The 23699-nt window shown below is 48.3% G+C and overlaps 1 protein-coding gene and 1 non-coding gene across 2 annotated transcripts in view; one reads left to right on the forward strand and one right to left on the reverse strand.

Moving 5' to 3' along the window:
- The window catches only part of znf804b (zinc finger protein 804B), a 935803-nt gene that overhangs the window by 645606 nt on the left and 266498 nt on the right, over positions 1 to 23699 (reverse strand). The gene's annotated exons all lie outside the window — the stretch shown is intronic.
- On the forward strand, positions 5885 to 5957 carry trnak-cuu (transfer RNA lysine (anticodon CUU)). Its single transcript has one exon. It is a non-coding gene; the product is annotated as a tRNA-Lys (tRNA).

Genomic DNA, 23699 nt, shown 5'->3' on the forward strand with positions numbered 1-23699 from the left:
TTTGGTTATTAAAGTCAATGTTACACCTACAGAAGCTGCCTTTGTGCTCTGTCCAAAGCGTGCGGGGGTGTCATGTACGTTGAGCGCAAGTGCGTGTGTGAGGGGTGGTCTTACCTCAGCCCCAGGTGAGTCTGCCCCCTTCCCCCTGGGCCGCCATCAACATCCCCCCGGGCAGAGGACGGGACCGCGCGCTGCAGTGTCACAGCCGCATGCAGGGATGGTCCGGGGGGATGGTGGTACTGGGGCCATGGGTCAGACATAGTCCAACGATGTGGAGCCAGGAGCTCATCGCAGGGCGGGTTGTCATCATCCTCCATGGCCTGCAATAGACACGCGTCCACCCGCAACTGTGTGAGCCCGGCCATTGTGCCGCAGGTGGATCGGGAATGGGGGGGTGGTGTGCATGCGGGTGGGGTGGGTGGGGTTGGGGAGGGGGGTGAGGGTGCTGGGTGGGTGGATGGGTGGGGGGGTGTGGGTGGTCGGCTGTTGCCATGGTGTGCGGTCTGTGGCCACACTACCCGATTCCCACGCCCATCTAGTCAGTGAAGCGGGCGGCTATCAGTCTGTCCCGTGCCCGCTGGGCCAGCCGGTAACGGTGGACAGCCACCCGCCTGTGTCTAGCCCGTCTGCCCTGACCATTGCCCCCATCCCCCTCATCTGGGGAGGACTGCGCCTCTTCCTGCTGCTCCTCCACTCCGCGCTCCTCTGCCTGCGGCACATCGCCCCTCTGTTGGGCTATGTTGTGCAGGACGCAGCACACCACAATGATGCGGCCGACCCTATCTGACCGATACTGGAGGGCGCCCCCAGAGAGGTCCAGGCACCTGAAACGCATCTTCAGCACGCCAAAGCACCTCTCTATCACTCCCCTTGTCGCTACATGGGCATCATTGTAGCGGTTCTCCGCCTCATTGCGTGGCCTCCGTATAGGCGTCATCAGCCACAATCGCAATGGGTAGCCCCTGTCGCCCAGCAACCAGCCCCTCAGCCGGGGATGGCATCCCTCGTACATGCCGGGGATGGATGACCGCGACAACACGTATGAGTCGTGTACACTGCCTGGGTAACGGGCGCAGACGTGCAGGATCATCATACGGTGGTCGCAGACCACCTGTATGTTCATCGAATAGGTCCCCTTCCTATTGGTGAACACGGCCCTGTTATCTGCAGGTGGCCGCACGGCGACGTGCATCCCATCGATCGCGCCCTGGACCATGGGGAACCCGGCCACGGCAGAGAAGCCCACGGCCCGGGCATCTTGGCTGGCCCGGTCCACAGCGAAGCGGATGTCGCGGTGCGCCATGGCATATAGGGCATCTGTCACTGCCCGGATGCACCGATGCACCGATGTCTGCGATATGCCGGACAGGTCCCCACTCGGTGCCTGGAATGAACCCGTTGCATAAAAGTTCAGGGCAACCGTAAGCTTGACGGACACGGGGAGAGGGTGTCGCCCGCCAGTGCCACGCGGTGACAGGTGTGCCAGCAGGTGGCAGATGTGTGCCACGGTTTCCCGCCTCATCCGGAGTCTCCTCCTGCATTCCCGATCCGTGAGGTCCTGGTATGACTGCAGGGGCCGGTACACACGGGGCGCCCTCGGGTGTCTCCGTTGCCGTGGGGCCGCGATGTCCTCCTCCCCCACCTCGCCCTGTCAGTCAGGTGTCCCTCCAGCCTGGGCGGCTGCCGCCTGTCCCTCTGCGGCAGCCTGCGCCGCCTCTCTGGCACGCTCCTCCTCCTCCTCCTCATCCAGGGCAACATGGACATTAGCGGCTGCCGCCACGGCGGCCAACATCGCTGGATGATCGGAAAACATGACGGCCTGGTGTGGGGGGGGGAACGACGACATGTCATCATTGCCCATATCCCCTCCTTCCCCCAGCCAGGTTGCATGGATCGCATGGGTCCAACCGTTGGAGGCTGGCACCTGGCCAGGTGGACCAACTCACTTGCCCTCGCATTCCCCTCCCCGGCACGGAACCCCCCCCCCCCCATCCTCCTCCCTGGCACGGACCCCCCCCCTCCCCATCCTCCTCCCCGGCACGGACCCCCCCCCCCTCCCCCATCCTCCTCCCCGGCACGGAACCCCCCCCATCCTCCTCCCCGGCACGGACCCCCTCATCCTCCGCCCCGGCACGGACCTCCCCCCTCCATCCTCTTCCCCGGCACGGACCCTCCCATCCCCCTCCCCGGCACGGACCCCCCCATCCCCCTCCCCGGCACGGACCCCCCCGTCCCCCTCCCCGGCACAGACACCCCCCCCATCCTCCTCCCCGGCACAGACCCCCCCATCCTTCTCCCCGGCACGGACCACCCCCCATCCCCCTCCCCGGCACGGACCCCCCCCCATCCTCCTCCCCGGCACGGACACCCCATCCTCCTCCCCGGCACAGACCCCCCCCCCCCCCATCCCCGGCACGGACCACCCCCATCCTCCTCCCCGGCACAGACCCGCCCATCCTCCTCCCCGGCACGGACCCCCCCCCCCCCATCCTCCTCCCCGACACGGAACCCCCCCCCCATCCCCCTCCCTGGCACGGACCCCCCCATCCTCCTCCCCGGCACGGACCCCCCCATCCTCCTCCCCGGCACGGACCTCCCATCCTCCTCCCCGGCACGGACCCCCCTCCCGGCACTCCCCCGGAGCCCAGCCCACTCTAACCACCCCCCCGCCGCTCACACACACACAAAACCCTACACACACCTCTCCCCACACATTCAGACTGCGGCCACGCCATCGCCTGCCCAGCGGCCAACCCCCCAGGCCGTCACCCACCTCCACGCTGGTCGGCGTGAACCTGGAGCACAGGTTCACGCCGATGAAAAGGAGGTTTGATTTACATCGACGTGACCGGTCATCACGTCGACGGGACTTCGGCCCATCCGGAAGGGAGAATATCGGCAGGCCCAAAATCGGCTGCCTTGCGCACACCCGTGCCATTCTCCGACGTCTGCGGCGCCATTAACGCCCCGCCGACTTTTCTCCCTTCGGAGACTTCGGCAACCGGCGGGGGCAGGATTCACGGCGGCCAACGGCCATTCTCCGACCCGCTGGGGGGTCGGAAAATCACGCCCCACGTCTTTCAAAACTGCCCCGAACTTGCAATGTTGAGAGAGCTGGCATAATTCAGCAACAAAGTTAGCTGCATACTGTACAGTCTTCAGAAAATTACTATAGAATTTGAAACGTTGTACAATTACTGATGATTTAGGATTGTGGTGATTCTAAATAAGTGTAACTAAATCCACAAGTGAAATGCTCATCCCGGTTTCCATGGTGTAGCTAAATTTCTCACTCGCTTGTAAGTCTTCACCCCACACACAGTCAGGAGAACTGAGCACTTTCCAGCCTCTTCTGTGACCCATTTGCCAAGAAAAAGCCTTCCAACCTTTTCACATATCCAGTCCAATTCTTGTTCTCTTCCACAAACTCAGTGAGGCCCCAACATAGCGGGCGGGATTCTCCAATAATGGGGCTATTCCCCACTCCCGCGAGAAAAATGGCACGAATTACTTTGGATTTTCTTGGAGAAAGTCCAGAGTGATTCTCCGTTTTGAAGGGGGCTTGCAGGGCCCCGGAGTAGTCCACGCAGCTGCGGCAGCCAATACGGGGACCTGCACTTCCAGCCGTGGGTCCGCGCAAGCGCGCGCCGGCTGCCTACGGTGGTGGCCCACGCAACATGGCGACCCATACAGTAAGCTGGCCCTGTAAATATAGGGCCCCCGCCCCAGATCACGCTCGCCAACAGTTCAGTGGCCCCCGATTGCGAGGCTGGCCGTCCTGGAGGCCCGCCCCGGTGACCATGAGTGAACCACATCGGCTGGAACTCGGCCAGGTGTCAGCGGAGAATCAGTGCGGGGGCCTCTTTCAATGGCCCAATACCGGCGCCGCGTCGACCCGCGTGCGGGACTTTGGATTTTCTTGGAGAAAGTCCAAAGACGATTCTCCGGTCCATGGAGAATTGCGGGAAGGTGTTGGACCTGATCGTGGGTCTGACGCCCCATTCACCGCCCCCGCACCGAGCACGATTTCGCGGATAACCCTGCCTAGCAATTGTGCTGCTAACTTGTAAGTTAGTAAACTTAGCAAAACGTTGAGTTAAACATGCTGAAATTTGAAATGAGAACGAATGGCATTTAAATCTGAATATACACAGGTAGAATCATAGAGTTCCTACAGTGCAGAAGGAGGCCATTCGTCCCATCGAGTCTACAACAACCGTCTGAAAGAGCACCCTACCTAAGCCCACTCCCCTGCCCTGTCTCTACAACCACATAACTCCATCTAACTTTTTGGACACTAAGGGCAACTTGTCTGGCGAATCCAACTAACCTGCACATCTATGGACTGTGGGAGGCCACTGGAGCACCCTGAGGAAACCCACGCAGACACGGGGAGAATGTGCAATCTCCACACAGTCACCCAAGGCCAGAATTGAACCAGGTCCCTGGCGCTGTGAGGCAGCAGTACTAACCACTGTGTCACCGTGCCGGCCAGCAACTAATGTAATAACAACTAATGGCATCACAGCACTTACTGATGACATCAATATTGGATTTAAATAACAAGATGCATAATCATAACACTCTATAACAGCAACCTTCAGTGAACGAGACAGTGCAAATGGGGATTGTATACTACATTGGTGGGATCTCCTCTGAAAAGTACAAACAGACTAGGGGCGAGATTCTCCGACCCCCCGCCGGGTCGGAGAATCGCCGGGGGCTGGCGCGAATCCCGACCCCGCCAGTCGGCGGACATCGCGCCGTTTCCGGAGAATTTCGCCCCAGAAGTGAGAGGAGTCCAGCTGTCCACAGGCATCTTCCCTGAATGTGACCTGTGGGAAGAGATGCTCAGCCACAGGAGGAGCAGGGCCTGCAGGAAGTGCAAGGTGGAAGGGTCTGCAGAAGACACTATCCTACATCGAGAGTCTAGAGGTAACTCCAGCTACTTCAACATGTCTGAGGTCCAGTATCGAAGGAGGCTCTACATCTCTGAGGAAAATATAAGCTCCATATTCCCAGATGTTTTAGCCAGAGATTGCGTCCAACTTTCTAGGTGGCCACACTATGCTAGTGCGTCTAAAGGTTACGATAGCCCTCAATATTTTGCCTACAGTTCTTTCCAGATGTGGATGTGAAATATATGCGGTGAGTCCCAATCTGGTGCCCACAGTTGCATCAAGCTGGTCACTAATGCTCTCTTGAGATGGGTTATAATCTTCATACATTTCCAGATAGATGAAGCCAGTCAGGCTGAGTGAGCCGGAGGCTTCTCAGCTATTGTTGGATTTCCCTGCAACCAAGGTGCCATAAACTGTACTCTTGGCATCAAGACGTAAGTGGATGAGCCGGATGCCTTCATGAACCGAAAGGGTTTCCACACCATGAACATGCTGATAGTTTGCGATCACAAGAAACAGATTCTCAGGCCATGTAAGCAAAATAAATATTTATCTCTTGTTGAGGGTTACACAAAAGAAATATAACGTTATCATTTGTTAACAGTCACAAAAAAAGAGCATCTAAAACTGATTAAATGAAATAACCTCACCTGTGGAAACCCGCTCTTGTGCTCACAGTGCCTTAAACATACATTTGCAAGTGTAGCATCTTGGTGCCCTCCCCTCCCTTGTTCGCTGGCAGTGGCACTGAAGGCAGCCTGCTGACTATGTCGTACTGTTGGCCCTGTTCACCTTAGCATTTGTCCTCTGGCTGGTTTAGCCTGTGCAGGCGCCATTTGAGAGAATGCATCCTGTGCCATGGCAGGGCATTCCCCAGTTGTCACAATGTTATCAGATGCTATGGTCAGTGGCAGTGAGGTAGAAAGGCCAACAGACACCCTGAGTGGAGCCAACAGAGATAACAGGCAGCTCATCCACCAGCAGCCTGACTAGCTCAGTTGGTAGAGCATGGGACTCTTAATCCCAGGGTCGTGGGTTTGAGCCCCACGTTGGGCGCTTCAATTTCTTGACACTGGGGCTGTTTAGCACAGGGCTAAATCGCTGGCTTTTAAAGCAGACCAAGGCAGGCCAGCAGCACGGTTCGATTCCCGTAACAGCCTCCCCGAACAGGCGCGGAATGTGGCGACTTGGGGCTTTTCACAGTAACTTCATTTGAAGCCTACTTGTGACAATAAGCGATTTTCATTTCATTTCATTTTTTCCTTTTCATTTCATTTCATTTCAGCATGTGGACATTTTGAACCTCCATGCTCGCCATTGACGGATGGGCACCTAGCAGAGAGACTAGGTTCCTCATTTATCTCTCCCACTGGCAGTGATTTCCTGAGGTCATTGCCTGTGTGAAGGCTAGCAGTTCTGAACGCGACTCCATGAACCCCGATTCTGTTCCTGGATCTGCCTCTTCAAGGGAGTCACCAATCTGTCAATGAATGAGGCTGTGCGCTCGGAGCTCAGGGTCACCGCAGTGCTCAAGCTCCACAGGGACTCCTCCATGACAGAGACCGTGGCATGCAGACCCTCAGGGATCTCTGCCAGATATTAAGGATATTATTAAACTAGAAAGAGTGCAGAAAAGATTTACTAGGATGTTGCCGGGACTTGATGGTTTGAGTTATAAGGAGAGGCTGGATAGACTGGGACTTTTTTCCCTGGAGCGTAGGAGGCTTAGGGGTGATCTTATAGAGGTCTATAAAATAATGAGGGGCATAGATAAGGTAGATAGTCAACATCTTTTCCCAAAGGTAGGGGAGTCTAAAACTAGAGGGCATAGGTTTAAGGTGAGAGGGGAGAGATTCAGAAGGGCCCAGAGGGGCAATTTCTTCACTCAGAGGGTAGTGAGTGTCTGGAATGGGCTGCCAGAGGTAGTAGTAGAGGCGGGTACAATTGTGTCTTTCAAAAAGCATTTCGATAGTTACATGGGTAAGATGGGTATAGAGGGTTATGGGCCAAGTGCGGGCAACTGGGACTAGCTTAATGGTAAAAACTGGGCGGCATGGACTGGTTGGGCCGAAGGGCCTGTTTCCATGCTGTAAACTTCTATGATTCTATGATTCTATGAGATCTTACCATGCATCCTGCTGGACATCGGGCATCTTTTGCCTAAGATGACTGGCGACTCTAGAGGCTCATCATCTGCCTCGGACTCAGCATCAATAATTTTTTTAAATATAATCTTTATTGTCACAAGTAGGCTTACATTAACACTGCAATGAAGTTACTATGAAAAGCCCCTAGTCGCCATATTCCGGCGCCTGTTCAGGTACACAGAGGGAGAATTCAGAATGTTCAAATTACCTAACAGCACGTCTTGTGGGACTTATGGGAGGGAACCGGAACAGACATGGAAGAACGTGCAGACTCCGCACAGAGTGTGACCCAAGCCGGGAATTGAACCTGGGATCTTGACGCTGTGAAGCAACGGTACTAACCCCTGTGCTTCCGTGCCGCCCGGTACTGGTCCTGGTCTCGTGCAGGCTTCTAACTACTGGTGCCCTGGGAAATCTGTGCCCCCTGCTAGCTCTTCATTCAAGTGTGCAGTGTGCTCTACCATCTGGGCTGACGATCTAATATCCACCAACATGCATTTGTCTGCGCTGGTATCTGGTTCCGAGAAAGGATGTGCTGAGGGTGGATCTATCTGTGAGTCCTTCTCTGGTGTTAAGCAGAGGGTTCTCAGGATCCCTGCAGCCTCTTGGGGATGCCACTTGTGAGGGAGGAAAACAATATTGCATTAATTTCAATGTTCATATCATCAATGTTCATGCAAGATGGGCTACTGACACCATGGACAAGTGCCTCACTGAGGCATTGCAATTGTAGGATAATTGGGAACACTTGCTTACAACTTTTATTTGAGAGGAGACAACTCTGCATAGTTTGCACTTTCCACATGTCTTGCATCTATCTACTGGGTTCCTAGCTTCCTCAAACACTGCCTCTCCATGGCTAGTGGACCCAGCTCCACTCTGGCATTCCAGCTCCAGGTACAGGTCTCATATCTGGTCAGAATAAGGAACTGGGGCATCTCACCACCGGTTCATTATCATTCCCCAGCATATGGATTCTCTCCTCCTGAACGTGATGAAGAGAATTTACTAGTCCTGCCTCCAGCTCCGTTCAACCCTGTTCCCCCCCTCCCCCCCCACTCCCGAACCAAGTAGCAGAGTAGCACATCTCACTCTTCAATGCACCCAAGGCAAGGGAGTAGATCTCCCGGCCTTCGCCAGCGTAGGTTTAAGTGCAGCTGGCACACACACTCCAGTAACAGCCAACTCTCAACACATGCCAACTTCACACTCGTCTTTGTGGAGCATAGAAGATTGTTGAACCTGTTCAGCAGCCTCCTCTTGCTTTAAAATGTCACACCGGACTCTGATTGTGTACAGAAGGATGCCCAGGCATTCTTCTGAAAATCGGTGGGGCAGAGTGTCCATCAACCTTGCCCCCTTGCTTGGCATAATCAGAAGTTGCAGATGCCATATTTCCATGACAGGCTTCAAGTAACTTGCAGGGGAGGTCCCTCTGTTGACGCTGTCACCCTTCACAGAGCTACCTCACGACCTTTTAAATGACCCACCACGCCCTCATTGCACTCAGCACCCAACAAGCTCCCAAACTGCCCGAACCAAAGAGCCGATGAGAGGGTGCCTTTCACATTGGCTGGGCCTAAATTGGCCAGCGGCATGGAATCGCGATTCCAAAATGTCACCCAAGAGCAGAATCCCTATCCCCTTCTAAGCCTGCCAGTCGCACATGCGCAACAGGCACAAAATATTCAGGCCCAGGATTTTGAACCGGCAACAATGAAGGAACAGCGTTATAATTCCAAGTCAGGATGCTGAGTGACATGGAGGAGAACGTGCACGTGGTGGTGTTCCATGTGCCTCCTGCCCTTCTCCTTCCAGGCAGTAGAGATCGTAGGTTTGGGAGGTTCTGCCAAAGGAGGCTTGGCACATTATTGCAATGCATCATGTAAATGATCCATATTGCAGCCGAGTACATGGGAGATGGTCATGGTGAGGGATGGTGAAAGATGTTAAGCCATGCTTGAAGCGATTTGTGGCAAATCAAAACCAAAGCGTTTCCTATAATGCACAATTATCAAAACTTTGATTACCACAGCACTTCCACAAAGCAATTCTAATTATTAAAATTAAAATATCTTTTACTGCTTAAAAATGACTTACTTTCTGTTCTTAATGAATAGATTTCCAGTTCAAAGCGCTGCATACACAGTGAGCTGAGATCAATATCCCGGCTCCCTGTAACGCCATAAATACTGATGAAAACTTGTGCACTGGTCAGAGAAATGAATGCCACTGCATTCACTTACTTAGAGCTGACAGCGACTTAGATGATCAAGAATTCAGAAAGTAATATATTTGTCATTTTTTTTTTGCTTCTAACATTTTTTACAATCACCAATTCTGCATTTGAATTTGTCTGGGGTGAACTGCAGAAGATGCTGCAATACATTTGAATAGTAAGTAGTGTAAAACTGAATAAATTCATCGCATCTATATTTCATTTTTACAAGATAAAACACAGAGTTATACCCTCATAAATTCACATTCTAACATGTTGACATTTAATTCTCCAAGCATACATGTATGGAATGGGGAAATCAAATCAACAAATCCTTGACACGAGGTAGAAAATGCTGCCTACAAAACTCCAAAATTTACAGTATCTTACCTAAACATGAAGAGCTCAATTGTTAATTTGAAAGCAACATTGAATGTTGTAATAGTAAATGTCATTCAGCCAAGTGGTAGGTGGCATTTATCCAGGTCCCACAAATCATGGGCGGGATTCTCCATTGCCCGACGTCAAAATCGTGTTCGATGATTAGGCGGAGAATGGGCTCCAACTCTGAAATCAGGGCGGTGCTGGCTTCACGCCGGTCAGCCGCGCTCCCCCCCCCCTCCCCCCCCCCCTCAGAAATGGCATCATTGCATTGCGCGCCGCTGCAATGGCATTGGCACATCATCGGCCGGTCCTCCTGCGATGCTCCACCCCCGATGAGTCGAGTTCCCGAAGGCGCAGGACACATGTGGTCTCCGCCGTGCGGGAACCCGGCGTGGTTGGAATCTGTGCCGCCGGCTGGGGGGGGCTTCCACAAAGGCTGGGGGGACTGGTGGGAGTGGCCAAGGGCTGGCCAGAGGTTGGGCTGTGGGGTCACGAATGACGGGTCGGGTCCGTGCACGGCCAGCGCCATGTACGACACAACCGCTGCAGGTCATCAGGCGTGCGCATGCGCTGCCTGGGACCAGGCCATTCTCCGGCCGTTTTCGGTGCGGGAGACGGGGGTTTCACCCTGTGCTAGCCCCTCACCGGTCGGGAAGGGATTGGTGCTGATTTTTTGGTCGTAGAAGCCCACACATGCTCCGCTGGCACCGGCACGAAGCCACTGAAACGGAGAATCCAACCCAATCTATTTTCATCGTAAATATCTCTTATCTTTTATATAAATAAGGGATTGTTCCATCTGATTGCAATATTTAACGAGTGTAATTAACTGTTAATCACATCTATCTATTTCCGTTGCCAACATTAACATTTGGACGACCATACAATCCAGGGCTGGATTTTTACTGCAAAACTGGCAGATTGGACCTTAATACTGAAATCCCGCCCCAACTGAGCAGCACGGTAGCACAGTGGTTATCACTGTTGCTTCACAGCTCTAGGGTCCCAGGTTTGATTCCCGGCTTGGGTCACTGTCTGTGCGGAGTCTGCACGTTCTCCCCGTGTCTGCGTGGATTTATTCTGGATGCTGCGGTTTCCTCCCACAGTCCAAAGATGTGCAGGTTAGGTGAATTGGCCATGATAAATTGCCCTTAGTTTCCAAAAAGGTTTGGTGGGGTTATTGAGTTACGGGGATAGGGTGGAGGCATGGGCTTAAGTGGGGTGCTCTTTCCAAGGGTCGGTGCAGACTCGATGGGCCAAATGGCCTCCTTCTGCACTGCAAATTCCATGCTTCTATGAACTGATCTAATTTCTTTCCCCAATTATAAGAAAAGGGGGTAATTCACACTAAAGGGTTGAGTTCAAACAGCACTCGTGTGGGCTGTTGCAAGGGCCTTATGCCGCAGTGTGGGAGTCACACATTCATGGAGTAGATGCAATTGCTCTTGAACTGCGGATAAGGACTGTTTAAGTGTCAATATTTGAATTTTTAAAAATATCCTGTTCTTCAAACATGAAACAAAACTGGCTGAAGCTGCTGCGGTGAATAAACAGTAAAAAGGCTTTCCTGGACTGCTTTGATTGACAGACCATGTTGTGTGTGTTAGAAAATAAATAGCATCTGTTCATGCATTTTCAATAGAGCAATTTGTTGTCATTTTTGCAAGGGCTGTAATTATGTAATTATGAATGTTTGGCTGAGTCTCAAAGGTTTCAGTTATGTCAGCGAGGGGTTCTAATTTCACAGTTTGATTAAAAATTTAAAGAGTCAATGTTTGGTGTGGGATCTGAAAATAACTTCATTTGTTTCTGTAAAAGGTTAACAACTGGAGATTTAAAGCATTGAATGGATTACGAAAGGGAGTTCTTTTTCACTCTTAAGTGTGTATAAGTAAGAGCTGTATTATATTGTTAGATGTTTCGGGTGGGATTTTCTAGTCCTGTCCAACACAGCACTTAAAACTCTGTTCAAAATCAATGGATATTGTACTGGTCCATCAAATTGTCTGTCCTCCCCACAACAATTCCCGCACCGAACAGGACCCAGAAACTTGCTGCTTAGTTTTTAATTGCCACATGGCTCTTGAGGTCTGCCCATGGTGGATATTGGGTGAGTGGCTAGGAGATGTATTGGAGGATATAAAGGGTCATGGGGTGGGGGGGGGGTTGGTGGTGGAAGCATGAGTTACAAATCAATTGGCTTGGAGCCTATGAGTAATCATGGGGTTATTGGGAGCTAGGGTATGTGAGGGGTGAGGACTAAAGAGCCTAACAGCTTGTAAAAGTCCCAGAGAACCAAAGCTGGTGTTCCATCTGTCCCCCCTCAGGACTTGCCCAACCCCATGGCTGCCTAAATTCTCCTTCCAAGGTTGGCAGACCTGACTCTATACCGTCCCACCCCACTCCCACATGGAAAGTTGCATGCATTGGGGCACTTTTTAGCAAAATGGATCAGCAAGTCAAGTACTTTCATGACTCGGGCTGTGTAGCTCAATAGCGAAAAGTGGCCCCCAGTCTCTAATTACCTAATTACATCCAACTCAATATATTAATCATTCACCATAGAATGTGCATCACACTAATAAGCAGATAGTGAACAGATAAATATTTAATCACATTGTAGGTCATTTTCCATTCACTTCTCACTTCCACACATCTCCTCAAGGTGGTGACAGCATGTTGACTGCAATTCTATAGGTATGAGCTAACCCACTAACACCTCAATTAAAAGCTTACCATTGCTCCAATAGAGATTACCAACTTGAAAATGGACCAGAAATCACTCATTAAATCATCCTGGGCAATATGGTTCAACAACCTTAATCAACTGAACCATCAATAAAGTTGTAGACTTTCAGAAAATACCCTCCCCTGTGAGCCTCATGTCCTAAAAGAGTATTAAAATACAGGCCTGAAGTTGCACTCACCTGCTGTCACACTCGCAGTTTCCAACAAGGTCACTGGTTAGCAAGTATAAATTTGAAACTTCAATGGTTTCAACCCTCCTTAGCCTGGGGTACATCAGGCCACTGTAGCTGTAATAACTTTACATGTCAGAAGGGACTGCGTACCACAAGTCAACTACCCAAATGAACCAGTTTATTCCAGTGTGACTTCTCTACATACATACACAACTGGCCACAAGAGGATGCTAATACAATTTTCCTAATTTACCGTATACCAGGAATTGAAGCTTGGGTCCTAATATTTCACAGAGATCACTAAAATATTAATATTGCTTTCATAGATTGAGCCATTCAGAGGTACACGGGAAGTACTTTTAACAATAAAAAAAATATGAAATTAGACTTGCAAATGACCCTGTGTGTCAGGATATGTATGAAAGGAAAATCAATAATTAAAGCCAGCAACTTTTGTTGCATTCTGAACAATTAAACAGGCTGTTTTACATGTGAAAACATTGGCTGAAACATACACCCAACATCTTTAGAACAGGCAGATCAGGATAACTTTAATAGATAGAAGAATAGAAATACTCCTATTTGAAAGTGTGAAACCAAAGGGAGCAACTCTGCAGTGACCCATGTATTTCTTTGGAAAAACTGAAACTTTTCACAAGGTAGGTCGATGAGTTTGGGGCCATTTCACAAAATTTGGTTACTGTGGTCAATTTATCCATAGAGTAAGGATCATTCTAACTGTGTTTCTCGGTGCGGGAGGTGGTCTGCTGTTGGCCGGATGCGGGATCTTCTGCTCCTGCCACTTTCAATGGAATCTCCCATTGAATAGCAGCATGGTCGGCACGGGCTTGGAGGGCCGAAGGGCCTGTTCCTGTGCTGTACATTTCTTTGTTCTTTGTTGTTCTTTGAATCCACACCATGCTGCCAGGAAACCTGCGGCGAGGGTGTGCCATCGGGGGGACTGGAAAATCCCGCTGGCATGAAGAGCCTGAAGATCTCACCCAATGTGTATGACCCTGCAAAACAGCACTACTAAGCACCCACCAACGCTTTAAAGAGCTGGTTAATCAGCCATGATTGAATGGCGGAGCAGACTCGATGGGTCGAGTGGCCTAATTCTGCTCCTATGTCTTACGGTCTTATGGTTTCATGGATGCCCAGTCTCCCCCCCTGATGTTTTGCTCTTGCATGTTTGTTCTGAATGCTACTTATTTCAGTCATTCTGACAAAAATTAGACTCTGGGTAGAATATGCGAAGAATGGAATAACATCAGAAGATGCCAAAGAAGTGACATCACAGCAAACCCCAGCATAAAAATGATGGCAATTATCAATGGAATCTGTACAGATCTGAGTGCCACACTATAGGACAGATGTGAACACATTGAAGAGAGTGCAGAAGTGGTTGTCAAGAATGGTTGCAGGGATGAGAAACTTCAGTTATGAGGATAGAGTGGTGAGGTTGGGACTATTCTCCTTGGAGAGAAGAAGGCTGAGAGGAGATTTGATAGAAATGTTCTGAATCATGACAGGGTTGGACAGAGTAGATAGGGAGAAACTGTTCCTGCTTAGTAGAAGGATCAAGAATGAGAGGGCACAGATTTGAAGTAATTTGAAAAGAAACGAAATGTGATGTGAGAAAAAAACTTTATCACACAGCAAGTGGTTTGGGTCTAAAATGCACTGTCTGGAAGTGCAGCGAAGTCAGGTTCAATAGAAACATTAAAAAGGGCATTGGATAATTACTGGAAAAGAAACAATGTGCAGGGGTATCAGTAAAAGGCAGGGGAATGGCACTAAGTCGTAATGCTCGGTTAAAGAGCTAGTGCGACACAAGAGGCCGAATGGCCTTCTTCGACACCATAACAATTCTGTGACTCTACAAGTGAGAGCAGAATTGGGGACGTAGGGAGGGAGTCACCAACTGGACAGGAGGAGCATTAGAAGAAAGGTCACGGATGACTTTCAGCAGCTTCCCCTTCCCGATGCTGGGTCCTTCGATCTGGCACTTACAGCCTTTGAATGAGCTTGCCTGTCTCCCTGAATTGTGAATCACCCACTCGCTACTCCTTAAAAAACAGCAGTAGCATGAGGCATTTAAGTGGTCAATATTTGCCCACTCAAGGGCATCAATTAACATCAGGGCAGGAATGTCCTCCATGAGCCTTCCCACCACGATTTTAATCCGGTGGAGGCGGGAAGTCAATCAGGTATCCATCTGATCGAATGCTCGCCATACCTCCAAATTCAGTTTGGGAGGCCGTGTTAATTTCACCCAAAGGCTCTGGGTAGGGTCACCAATTATCTATCGACGGCACTAAGAAACAAGAAGCAAGAGGAATGGAGGTGTGGTCAAAACTAGCAACACAGCTAGATATGCTATGGTGTTAGGGATGCCTGTTTGACTCTGAGGTGCTGGACTAAAGGACATGTTCCAGCGACATGAAAAGATTTTGCAAGAAGAAGGAGAGTTATTGTGGCCCATGTGAGAATCAATAAAATAAGTAAAGAAAGGTCCAAAGTTCTTCAAGATAATGGGTTGGATTCTTCGGCCTCCCAATCGCGTGTTTGTGGGGGGGAAGGACTTCATAACCTCCAGATGACTTCCCAGTTAGATGCTAGAACAGGGGGGGAATCGAAGATAAAAGGCATCAATATGTGAGTGTTATAATTCACACAAGACCTATGGGGTTAGAGCAATCAGTCTCCCCTTGAGTCTCGCCGGGTACAAGCTCCCCCCTTTGGGCGGGGAGCCCAAAAACATTCATGATTGAGTTCTGTATAAAGTCAGCCAGGTGTGGACTGACAGAACAGACCCAGCTGGGATCTGACATATATTGTAAATATAATTGCTTTGCAATAAATATAGTTTTCTTTTATCAACTCGATTTGGACCCGTTTGTGGCCTACAAAAGTGACCACAGATGCAATGTCAGGAAAAGGGATTCAATTTTGTTGGATGTTGGCACCAGTTCCGAGAAGAAGGGTTAACCTCCTGCGATACTATGTGTGTATCGCCATCAGTGTACTTACATGTTGAGGTGCATTATAATCCTTCTTGTAGTGTGTTGTTTTCTTTTAGGTTAATAAATATTCTTTATTAATTGTTCACACTATGACTAGCCTCCTTGGTTCACATATTTTTCTCACAGTATACCAAATTGAAAATATACTCCACTAAGAACCGGTGTTCCAAGTTACTGTTTTAGGTTTTGTGATACTCTTGCATTTAACATCGGCGAGACTCAAGGGGAGACTGATTGCTCTAACCCCATAGGTCTTGTGTGAATTATAACACTCACATATTAACACAGGTTAGATGCAGGAAGAATGTTCCCGATGGCAGGGGAGTCCACAGTCTAAGGATATGGGGTTAAACCATTTAGGACTGAGATGAGAAGAAATTTCTTCACCAAGAGAGTGGTTACTACAGAAAACAGTTGAGGCCAAAACATTATGGCCGGGACTCTACGAGCCGCGCCGGGTCGGAGAATCGCTGGTGACGTGAGAAATTCCCGCCATGCCACTTCGACCGGAGAATCGGCACCAATCGTGCCCGCACGGTCGAGGCGGCGCCGGTCAGGGGCCGCTGGCTGAAAGAGGCCCCCATGGCGATTCTCTGCGGTTGACTGGCCGAATTCCTGCCGAGTTCCACCGAGTCCTGCCGGCATGGTTCCAACCTGGTACCACCCGGTGGGAGTTCGAATCCGCGGCCGCGGTGGCCGTCCTCGTGAGGGGGTGGGGGATCAGACTCCGGACGGGGCCTCCAAGGCGTCCAGGCCCGCGATCGGGGGCTACCGAACGGGGGTCTCCTGCGATCTTATGGGGGCCTACCTCATTCTGCGCAGGACCGTTGTAGGGCTCCGCCATGTTGCTCGACACCGGCACAGAAACAGGCACCACGCGCATCTGCGGACCCGTGCCGGCAGTGCCGAGCCGCCTTTTGGCGCCGGAGCAACACGCAGCTGTCCGGCGCCGTGCTGGAACCTGAGGGCCGCTGAATCGCTGGGCCAAGAGACCCGTTGATGCCTGTGTGCACATCTCCGGTATTTACGCCGGCGTCAACACTTGGCCAGGATTTCGGAGAATCCCACCCCATGTTTTCAAGGAGTTAGCTATCGCTCTTGGGATCAAAGGATACGAGGGGAAAGCAACAGGTTACTGAGATTGATGATCAGCCGTGATCACAATGTATGTTGGAACGGACTGGAAGGGCCGAATGGCCTCCTCCTGCTCCTGTTTCCTATGTTTCTCGGTTTACTCAAGTCTCAGGAAATCGCTAAAAGAAGGCACAAAAGCCTGAATCAACAAGAGACATTTCTTTACAGAATTGCTGATAGGACAGGTGAAGCAGGATTGTTTCCTTCATGCCCAACAAACCACCCAGTAAAACTTACCACACACTCACCACCTCCATTGACCCAGCAACACCATCAGACAGCAGACAGCACCGCCCGACAAGCAGAACCACCTCCCCAACCCATGATCGGGGCACGTATCCCTCCCCGCCACCCACCTCTCCAACCACCACTGCCCGCACAAAAATTGGACTTCCAAAGCACCTTCCTATCCACACCCCTCAGCGATCTGACCCCGTTCACCCACATCTCTTTGGCAGCCCCATTACACCCACCTGCTCTCACAGACTGTGGCATTGCGCAGCACGTCTCCTGAGAGCTCTCCAGCCTGCCAGGCTGCTTCAGTCAAACTCTGCAGGACTTTCAGCAAACCCATTCTCCAGAATTTCCTGACCTCACAAACAGAATTTACCTCCAGGCTAATATCCAGTCCTTCACCTCCAAAATAATTTCTGATTGTTCGCTTCACTATTTTGCTCATTTTATTTTTATTGTGAGTTAAAGGATTACAGGTGATTTGACAAAGAATTTCTATATTTTAAAAAAAGCAAAGCAATGTCTCATTGAGTGAAGAGGTCTGTCATGAGAATGTTACTTTAAGAAATGTCTGGCTGCTCATGTTACTGCAGTGATGTCAGAGTGTGGGTGGAGCTGAGCTCTGGCTCTGCTTTTTAGTTTCACTTTGAGAAAAGCTTGGGTATGTCTGTGTTTTTTTGGTTTCGTTTTCAGTGTTGGAACTGAAGCCAGACAAAGCAGGTGTACTGCTGATCTCTCTGCATGAAAAGACGATCTCTTGATCATTTGGTGAATTCAGAATTATAACTGTTTTCAGCAGTGAATTTAAACCTGCTGTGCTTCTGTTAAAAGATGTTTCTTTTGTCTTCTGGATGTTGTTTGGGAATTTATTAATGATTGTATTAGTGTCGTATTCTTTGGGGGCTGTATTTCAATTAATGGTTGCTAAGATGTTCACTGTATGTTTTAAAAAGGATAACTTGAGTTCATAGAATAAACATTGTTTTGCTTTAAAAAATATTTTTCCATTTCTGCTGTACCACACCTGTAGTGTGGGCCGTGTGCTCCCCATACCACACTCGAGTAAAGGTTGTGGGTCAGGTGAACTCCATGATACACTTTGGGGTTCTCTAAACCCTGGCCCATCACAGGTCCAATTGTATTGTATGAAGCAGTATTCCCATGTAGTCCACGTCAACATTTGACTCAGTTTTCCCATTTAGAAAACAGACATGCTGACACATCTAATTGGAAGTTGTTCAACCCTGAGCACCTGCGAGGAACTGAACAAAATTGTACTCCTGTAGTAAATGAGCAGGAAAACTGAGTCATTCATATTTCATAGATTTATTGAAGACAGTCCAAAACCTCCTCAGTGAATTGTGTGCTCCTGGCATGGCAAGCATTCTTTAACAAGACAGCATGAAACAGTATGGGTCTGACTATTTGACCGCCAGTGCGATTTATTCACACAACGCTAATCAAGATGGCTGCAAAGAAAAGTAAGACACAAATGCTGAGCAAACAAATGTATCTTAAAACTTGGATGATAAGTAGAATTCCTATTCTTGGAATAAAGAATATCTCCTCAAATGACAATAAATGTTTATGAGCATTGATATATTACTTTATGTTTTAAGAATTATATCAAATTATGTATACCGTTGTGTAAAATATACAGTTAGCCAATAAGAAGCTGCAAAAAGTACAGAACTACAGGGCAGTATTTAAGCTCCCTCACTGGTGTACTTTCAGGCGGTGGGAAGGGGGAGTGTGTAACATTTCCTGGTTACCCCTCCTGTCCTGCTGTGTCTATCCCTGATCTGTCTGAAATTCTATGGGGGTGCGGGGGGGGGGGCAAGGAGGCATATTTAAGGCCCTGAAGTGGCCACTTACGGACGGCATCCAGCACAACCTCAATTTTGAGGCTAGCAGAAGGCGTTCAGGGGTGAGGGGAAGCCCAACAAGTCACCCTGCTCGAGTCTTGGTCGGGAAGAGGAGAGGTGTACCCCCTGCAAAGGCCTCTTTACCACATTGGATGCTCCCCCCCCTCACTCCACTTCTCCATCAAAACACACGTGCTCCTAACCTCGCACCGCACCTCAGAGTTCAACCCCACCAGCGACCTTCCTCTTCCCCCCACACCCCTCCCTCCCAAACTCTGCTCACTCTCCCTCCCTCCATCCTCCCCAAGTTTACCTGGTTCTGGCATCAGGGACTTAGGCTCTGGGGAATGATGGTAATCCCTTCAGTGGCCACTGCTATCACTGATACTGCTGGAACTACAGAGCTTCCAGCCAATCAGAGTGAAGGGGAGAAGTCCCATCTCCAGGCAGTTACTACTCTTTGAAAAGTCACCATCCGATAAGTTCTCCCAATTAAAAATCTGGCTCCCATGACAACTAAATTGGTAAATAAACAAGTAGGAAATTGGCTGACTGCCTACTGAGCCAGAAGGGCCAAAAGAAAATCCCAGAGTTGCAAGTAATATTTATGCCACACAAGTGCCAGGCAATGACCATCTCCAGTGAGAATCGAATCATCATTCCTGGACATTCAATTGCATTATCTTCGCTGAATCCCCCACCTGTCAACATGCTGGGGGTTACCATTGACCAGAAATAGAACTGGACTACCCATATAAATATTGTGGTTACAACAGCAGGTCAGAGACTAGGAGTTCTTCAGAGAAAAACTCACTTCCTGACTTGCCAAAGCTTGTCCACCATCTACAAGGCACAAGTCAAGAGTGCAATGAAATACTCTCAACTTGCCTGGATGAGCACAGCTCCAACTGCACTCAAGAAGCTTGACACCATCTAGCATGAGGTAGTTCACTTGATTGGTACCCCATCCACAAACATGCACCCCCTGCACCATCGTTGCACAGTGGCAGAAGCGTGTACCATGCACAAGATGTACTGCATAAACTCAACAAGCCTCTTTAGGCAACACCTTCCAAACCCACAACTCCTACCATCTAGAAGGACAATGGCAACTGACACATGGGAACCCCACCACCAGGAAATTCCCCTCCAAGTCGCTCACCATTTCTTCAACCACCCATTTAACCACTCTGAGATTTGATTATTCCAATGCTCTCCTGGCCAACACCCGAACCTATCTGAACTGTAGCTTATTTAAAACTCTACTATATGCATACAACCTGCATTAAGTATCATTCATCAAGCACACCTGAGCTCTCTCGTCTACATTAGCATCTGACCCGCCATTTTATAATTCTTATTCTTGTATTCAGATCCCTCCATTGCACTCACCATTCAACATCTCTGTAATCTCCTGTAGCCCTACCCACTTCTGAAATGTCTGCGCTCCTTGAATTGCACATTCCACCAATCATTACCTCTCCACCACTGGCAGCCATAGCTTCACTGCCCATGCTACCAGCTGCAGAATTCCCTCCTTCAATGTCTCCAACTCTTTCTAATCAATTGGTCATTCCTTAAAACCTTTCTCTTTGCTTAAGCTTATGATCACCTGCCGTAATGTGTCTTTCTCTGGCTCGGTTTCAAGTTTTGTTGGAAAATGCTCCTGCAAGGTGAATTGGGACATTATTTTACCATGTTTAATGGTGCAATATACATGCACATTGTGGTTACTCTTAAATCGTTATATAGAATCTGCTTCAGTTGCTAACAGTAATTTCTTTCACTGCCTCACAGCCTTCCATGTAAAAAGATGTCTCCTGCCTTCAGATATAAGACATAAGCTTTTTCTGTAATTTCCACCTCTGTAATTTTGCCAGAAGTGTGTGAGAAACACTACTTTTTGGCATTAACAGGACCTCTGCTGCACAGCTAACAAAGTGACTGCAGGGGGAGCAGGGGCAGCTCTGAAGAATTTCCTGGTATATCTGTAATAGACGTAGGACCCCTTAATCATGCCCCTACTTATTCTGATCCAATTTTAAACACCACTTCCAAATGAGCCATTAAAAGTTTCTGTTCGAATGAAAAAAGCCCCAATTTTCCAAGACTTTTTCATATTTCTAATTCTTTATACCAGCCAACATTCTCATAGATCTCTGGTCTATCATCTCGATTGATCCCCCACCCAATAGCATGAAGCCAAAAACATCATACACAACTCCAACTATTGTTTATTAAGGGTTCTATATATATTTACCATTACATCTTAAATGGTACATTCTTGCCATAAAATCTAGCATTAACATTGACATTTTAAGGCCTTCTTCTCTGAGATTCTTCTTTCAATGTACTGTCACGCTGAATTCCCAAATCCCCTTGCTCTGCTATATCACCCAACATTCCCCACATTCAAAAGATAATCATTCATTTTATTTTTCAACTAAAATGTATCACCACACGCTGTCGGGTATTGAATTGCACCCATCAATTTTTGCCCATTCTACCAGTTTGTCATTGTCCTTTTACAGCTTCGCCTGTGTCTCAGTATTATTTAATATGCCTCCTATTTTATTATTCACTGTAAGATTTAGGGCAATTTCAACCCAACTGGCCCTACAGGAATCTGATAATAGTGGGTCAGCTGCAGCAGCAGACTTACACTTTATGGGGTCCCATGCCACCTTCATTTCTGGTCCTCCCAAGACGTCTTGGAATAGCCCCTCCCAACCTCACCCCCCCCCCTCACCCCCAGAACGCAAAGGCGCAAATCACAAAATACACAGATTGATCACTGCTTAACTGCTTTAGTGCCTTTTAACTTGTAAAAACATGCCTGTATGAATAATTGCTGAAATTAAATCCAAGCTTGCTTCTTGTCAGAATGACAGTAAAGATGGTCAATATTGCGATGTGTGTCTTGAGGTGAGCAAACATTGAACTTGCTGATGAGCAACGAGATGGAAAAATCAGCTAATGGCATTGCTACAGCACAAGCCAGTGAAGGACAGAATGAGCCAGTCCAGTGCAGGAGCAAATACTCCAATCAACAAGATGCTTATGCTGCCATTCAGTATATTTCAGGGTCTCATTTAGTTTCAAAAGTTAATTTCCTTACTTCCTCTCACAAAATAAAGTAAGTTATTGCGGTAAATCCACATGAATGGAGTGTCCAGTAATCCCAAGTCAAATATCAGTTGCTCTGTCTGCAGTCCTCAAGAGACTTTCTGAAAGCAAGTCTTGAGAGCAATGGTGGTTAGAACTATCAGCATGTGACCACTTGCAGCCATTATATCAGACTAGCAATGGTCCATTATGAAAAAAAAGAATTTAAACAAGACAATATAGAAGACGGACAGATTTTAAGATTTTCTTGCTTCATCCACTGTTGGCAAGGCAATTTAGATAGCTGCTTTTTTAAAAAACTTTTTCATCACAAGATCATCAATTGCATCATAGAGGGTAAAATCTTATAAAGATGCACTTTCAATCGCCAATATTGCTGAACTTGTCAAATGTTCCTGACTCATTGTACTTCACAAATAATTTTTTTAACTCTTTTCAAAACAGAAAGAGAATGTTCACTGGAAGCATTTGTGGCAGGTATTGATTAAAAAAATTCAGAATGTTTGCCACATTTGGAAAGGTTGCTTTCAAACCATCACATACAAGTCTGTACAAATCACCTGGTGAATTCAAAGCACAATGCTCGTCATTAGCGTTGAAATGAATGAATTGTTTCACTTCATCATCAAATATATTTGTGTCTATGCCCTCCCAGTAGAAGTCACTTAATTTCTTACTGCAGTAGCTTTTAGAATTCTCATCCAAACCTCTGTCAAAAAGCACGCAAAATAAATTAACAGTTTTCTTCAGATAATCACTTCTGCTCTGCGATTGCACCATTATTGTGTGACAAATAACATTGACAGTCTCAATGATGATCTTCTTTTTCCCTTTTAAAAATGATTTAGTTGTCTCTAGCTTCATTGAAAAATAACTTACTGGGTCTTGTATGCTTTTCATCGTAAGAGGGACCTGTATTTTTGCTAATGTTAATGTCTCTGCTTCCACCAAGCTATCATCATCTTGAATTTTTTTTTAAACAGAGGTTTATAATTGTGCAGCATTAAATAAATTTGTATCAACATTTTGCAGTGATTTGCTGACGGCATTAATTCTTTGAAGTAAACAGTTCCACAAAAAAGTAAAAACAGCAATATCGTACTTTTCAAACTTCTCTGCTCAGCATTTTGTTTCAGCATTCACCTGTGGGTATTCTGAATTTGATGTGGCTTTTGCTGATATGGTTTCCTTTATATCAGTAAAATTCATTTTGAAAGTCAAAATAGCATCTGTATTGGCAGATCACCTGGTGTTACAAATTCTTTTGATGACCATATGTTTTCCATTTGCCTGCTCCAACCGTGATTGCAACATATTCCACCGATGCATGGAAACCGAAAGAGGCATACACATTTTGAATGAAGTAAAAAAAATGAACATCCCTCTCACAGGATTCAGCTGCAGCATTGCAGATTGAATTCAAGGAGTGACTGGATTATGGATGAATAATCCAAAGGGGTTTACGTGCATCGTTCAGCCTTGCTTGTAGACCTAACGATTTTCTTGCCATATTTGTGGTGTTGTCGAATATCTGCCCATGACAATTTTTGATGTCCGAACTTAAATTTGCAAAGTTTTCCAAAACAGTTGTCTCCACGCAGGCAACGTGCCTCAATGACTACTGTCCGGTGGCCCTGACTTCAGTTGTAATGAAGTGCTTCGAGAGGTCGGTCATGAAACGCATCACCTCCATACTCCCAGAATGCCTTGATCCACTGCAATTCGCATACCGCCGCAACCAGT

Source organism: Scyliorhinus torazame, chromosome 6 (assembly GCF_047496885.1).
Source record: "Scyliorhinus torazame isolate Kashiwa2021f chromosome 6, sScyTor2.1, whole genome shotgun sequence".
Lineage (NCBI taxonomy): Eukaryota > Metazoa > Chordata > Chondrichthyes > Carcharhiniformes > Scyliorhinidae > Scyliorhinus > Scyliorhinus torazame.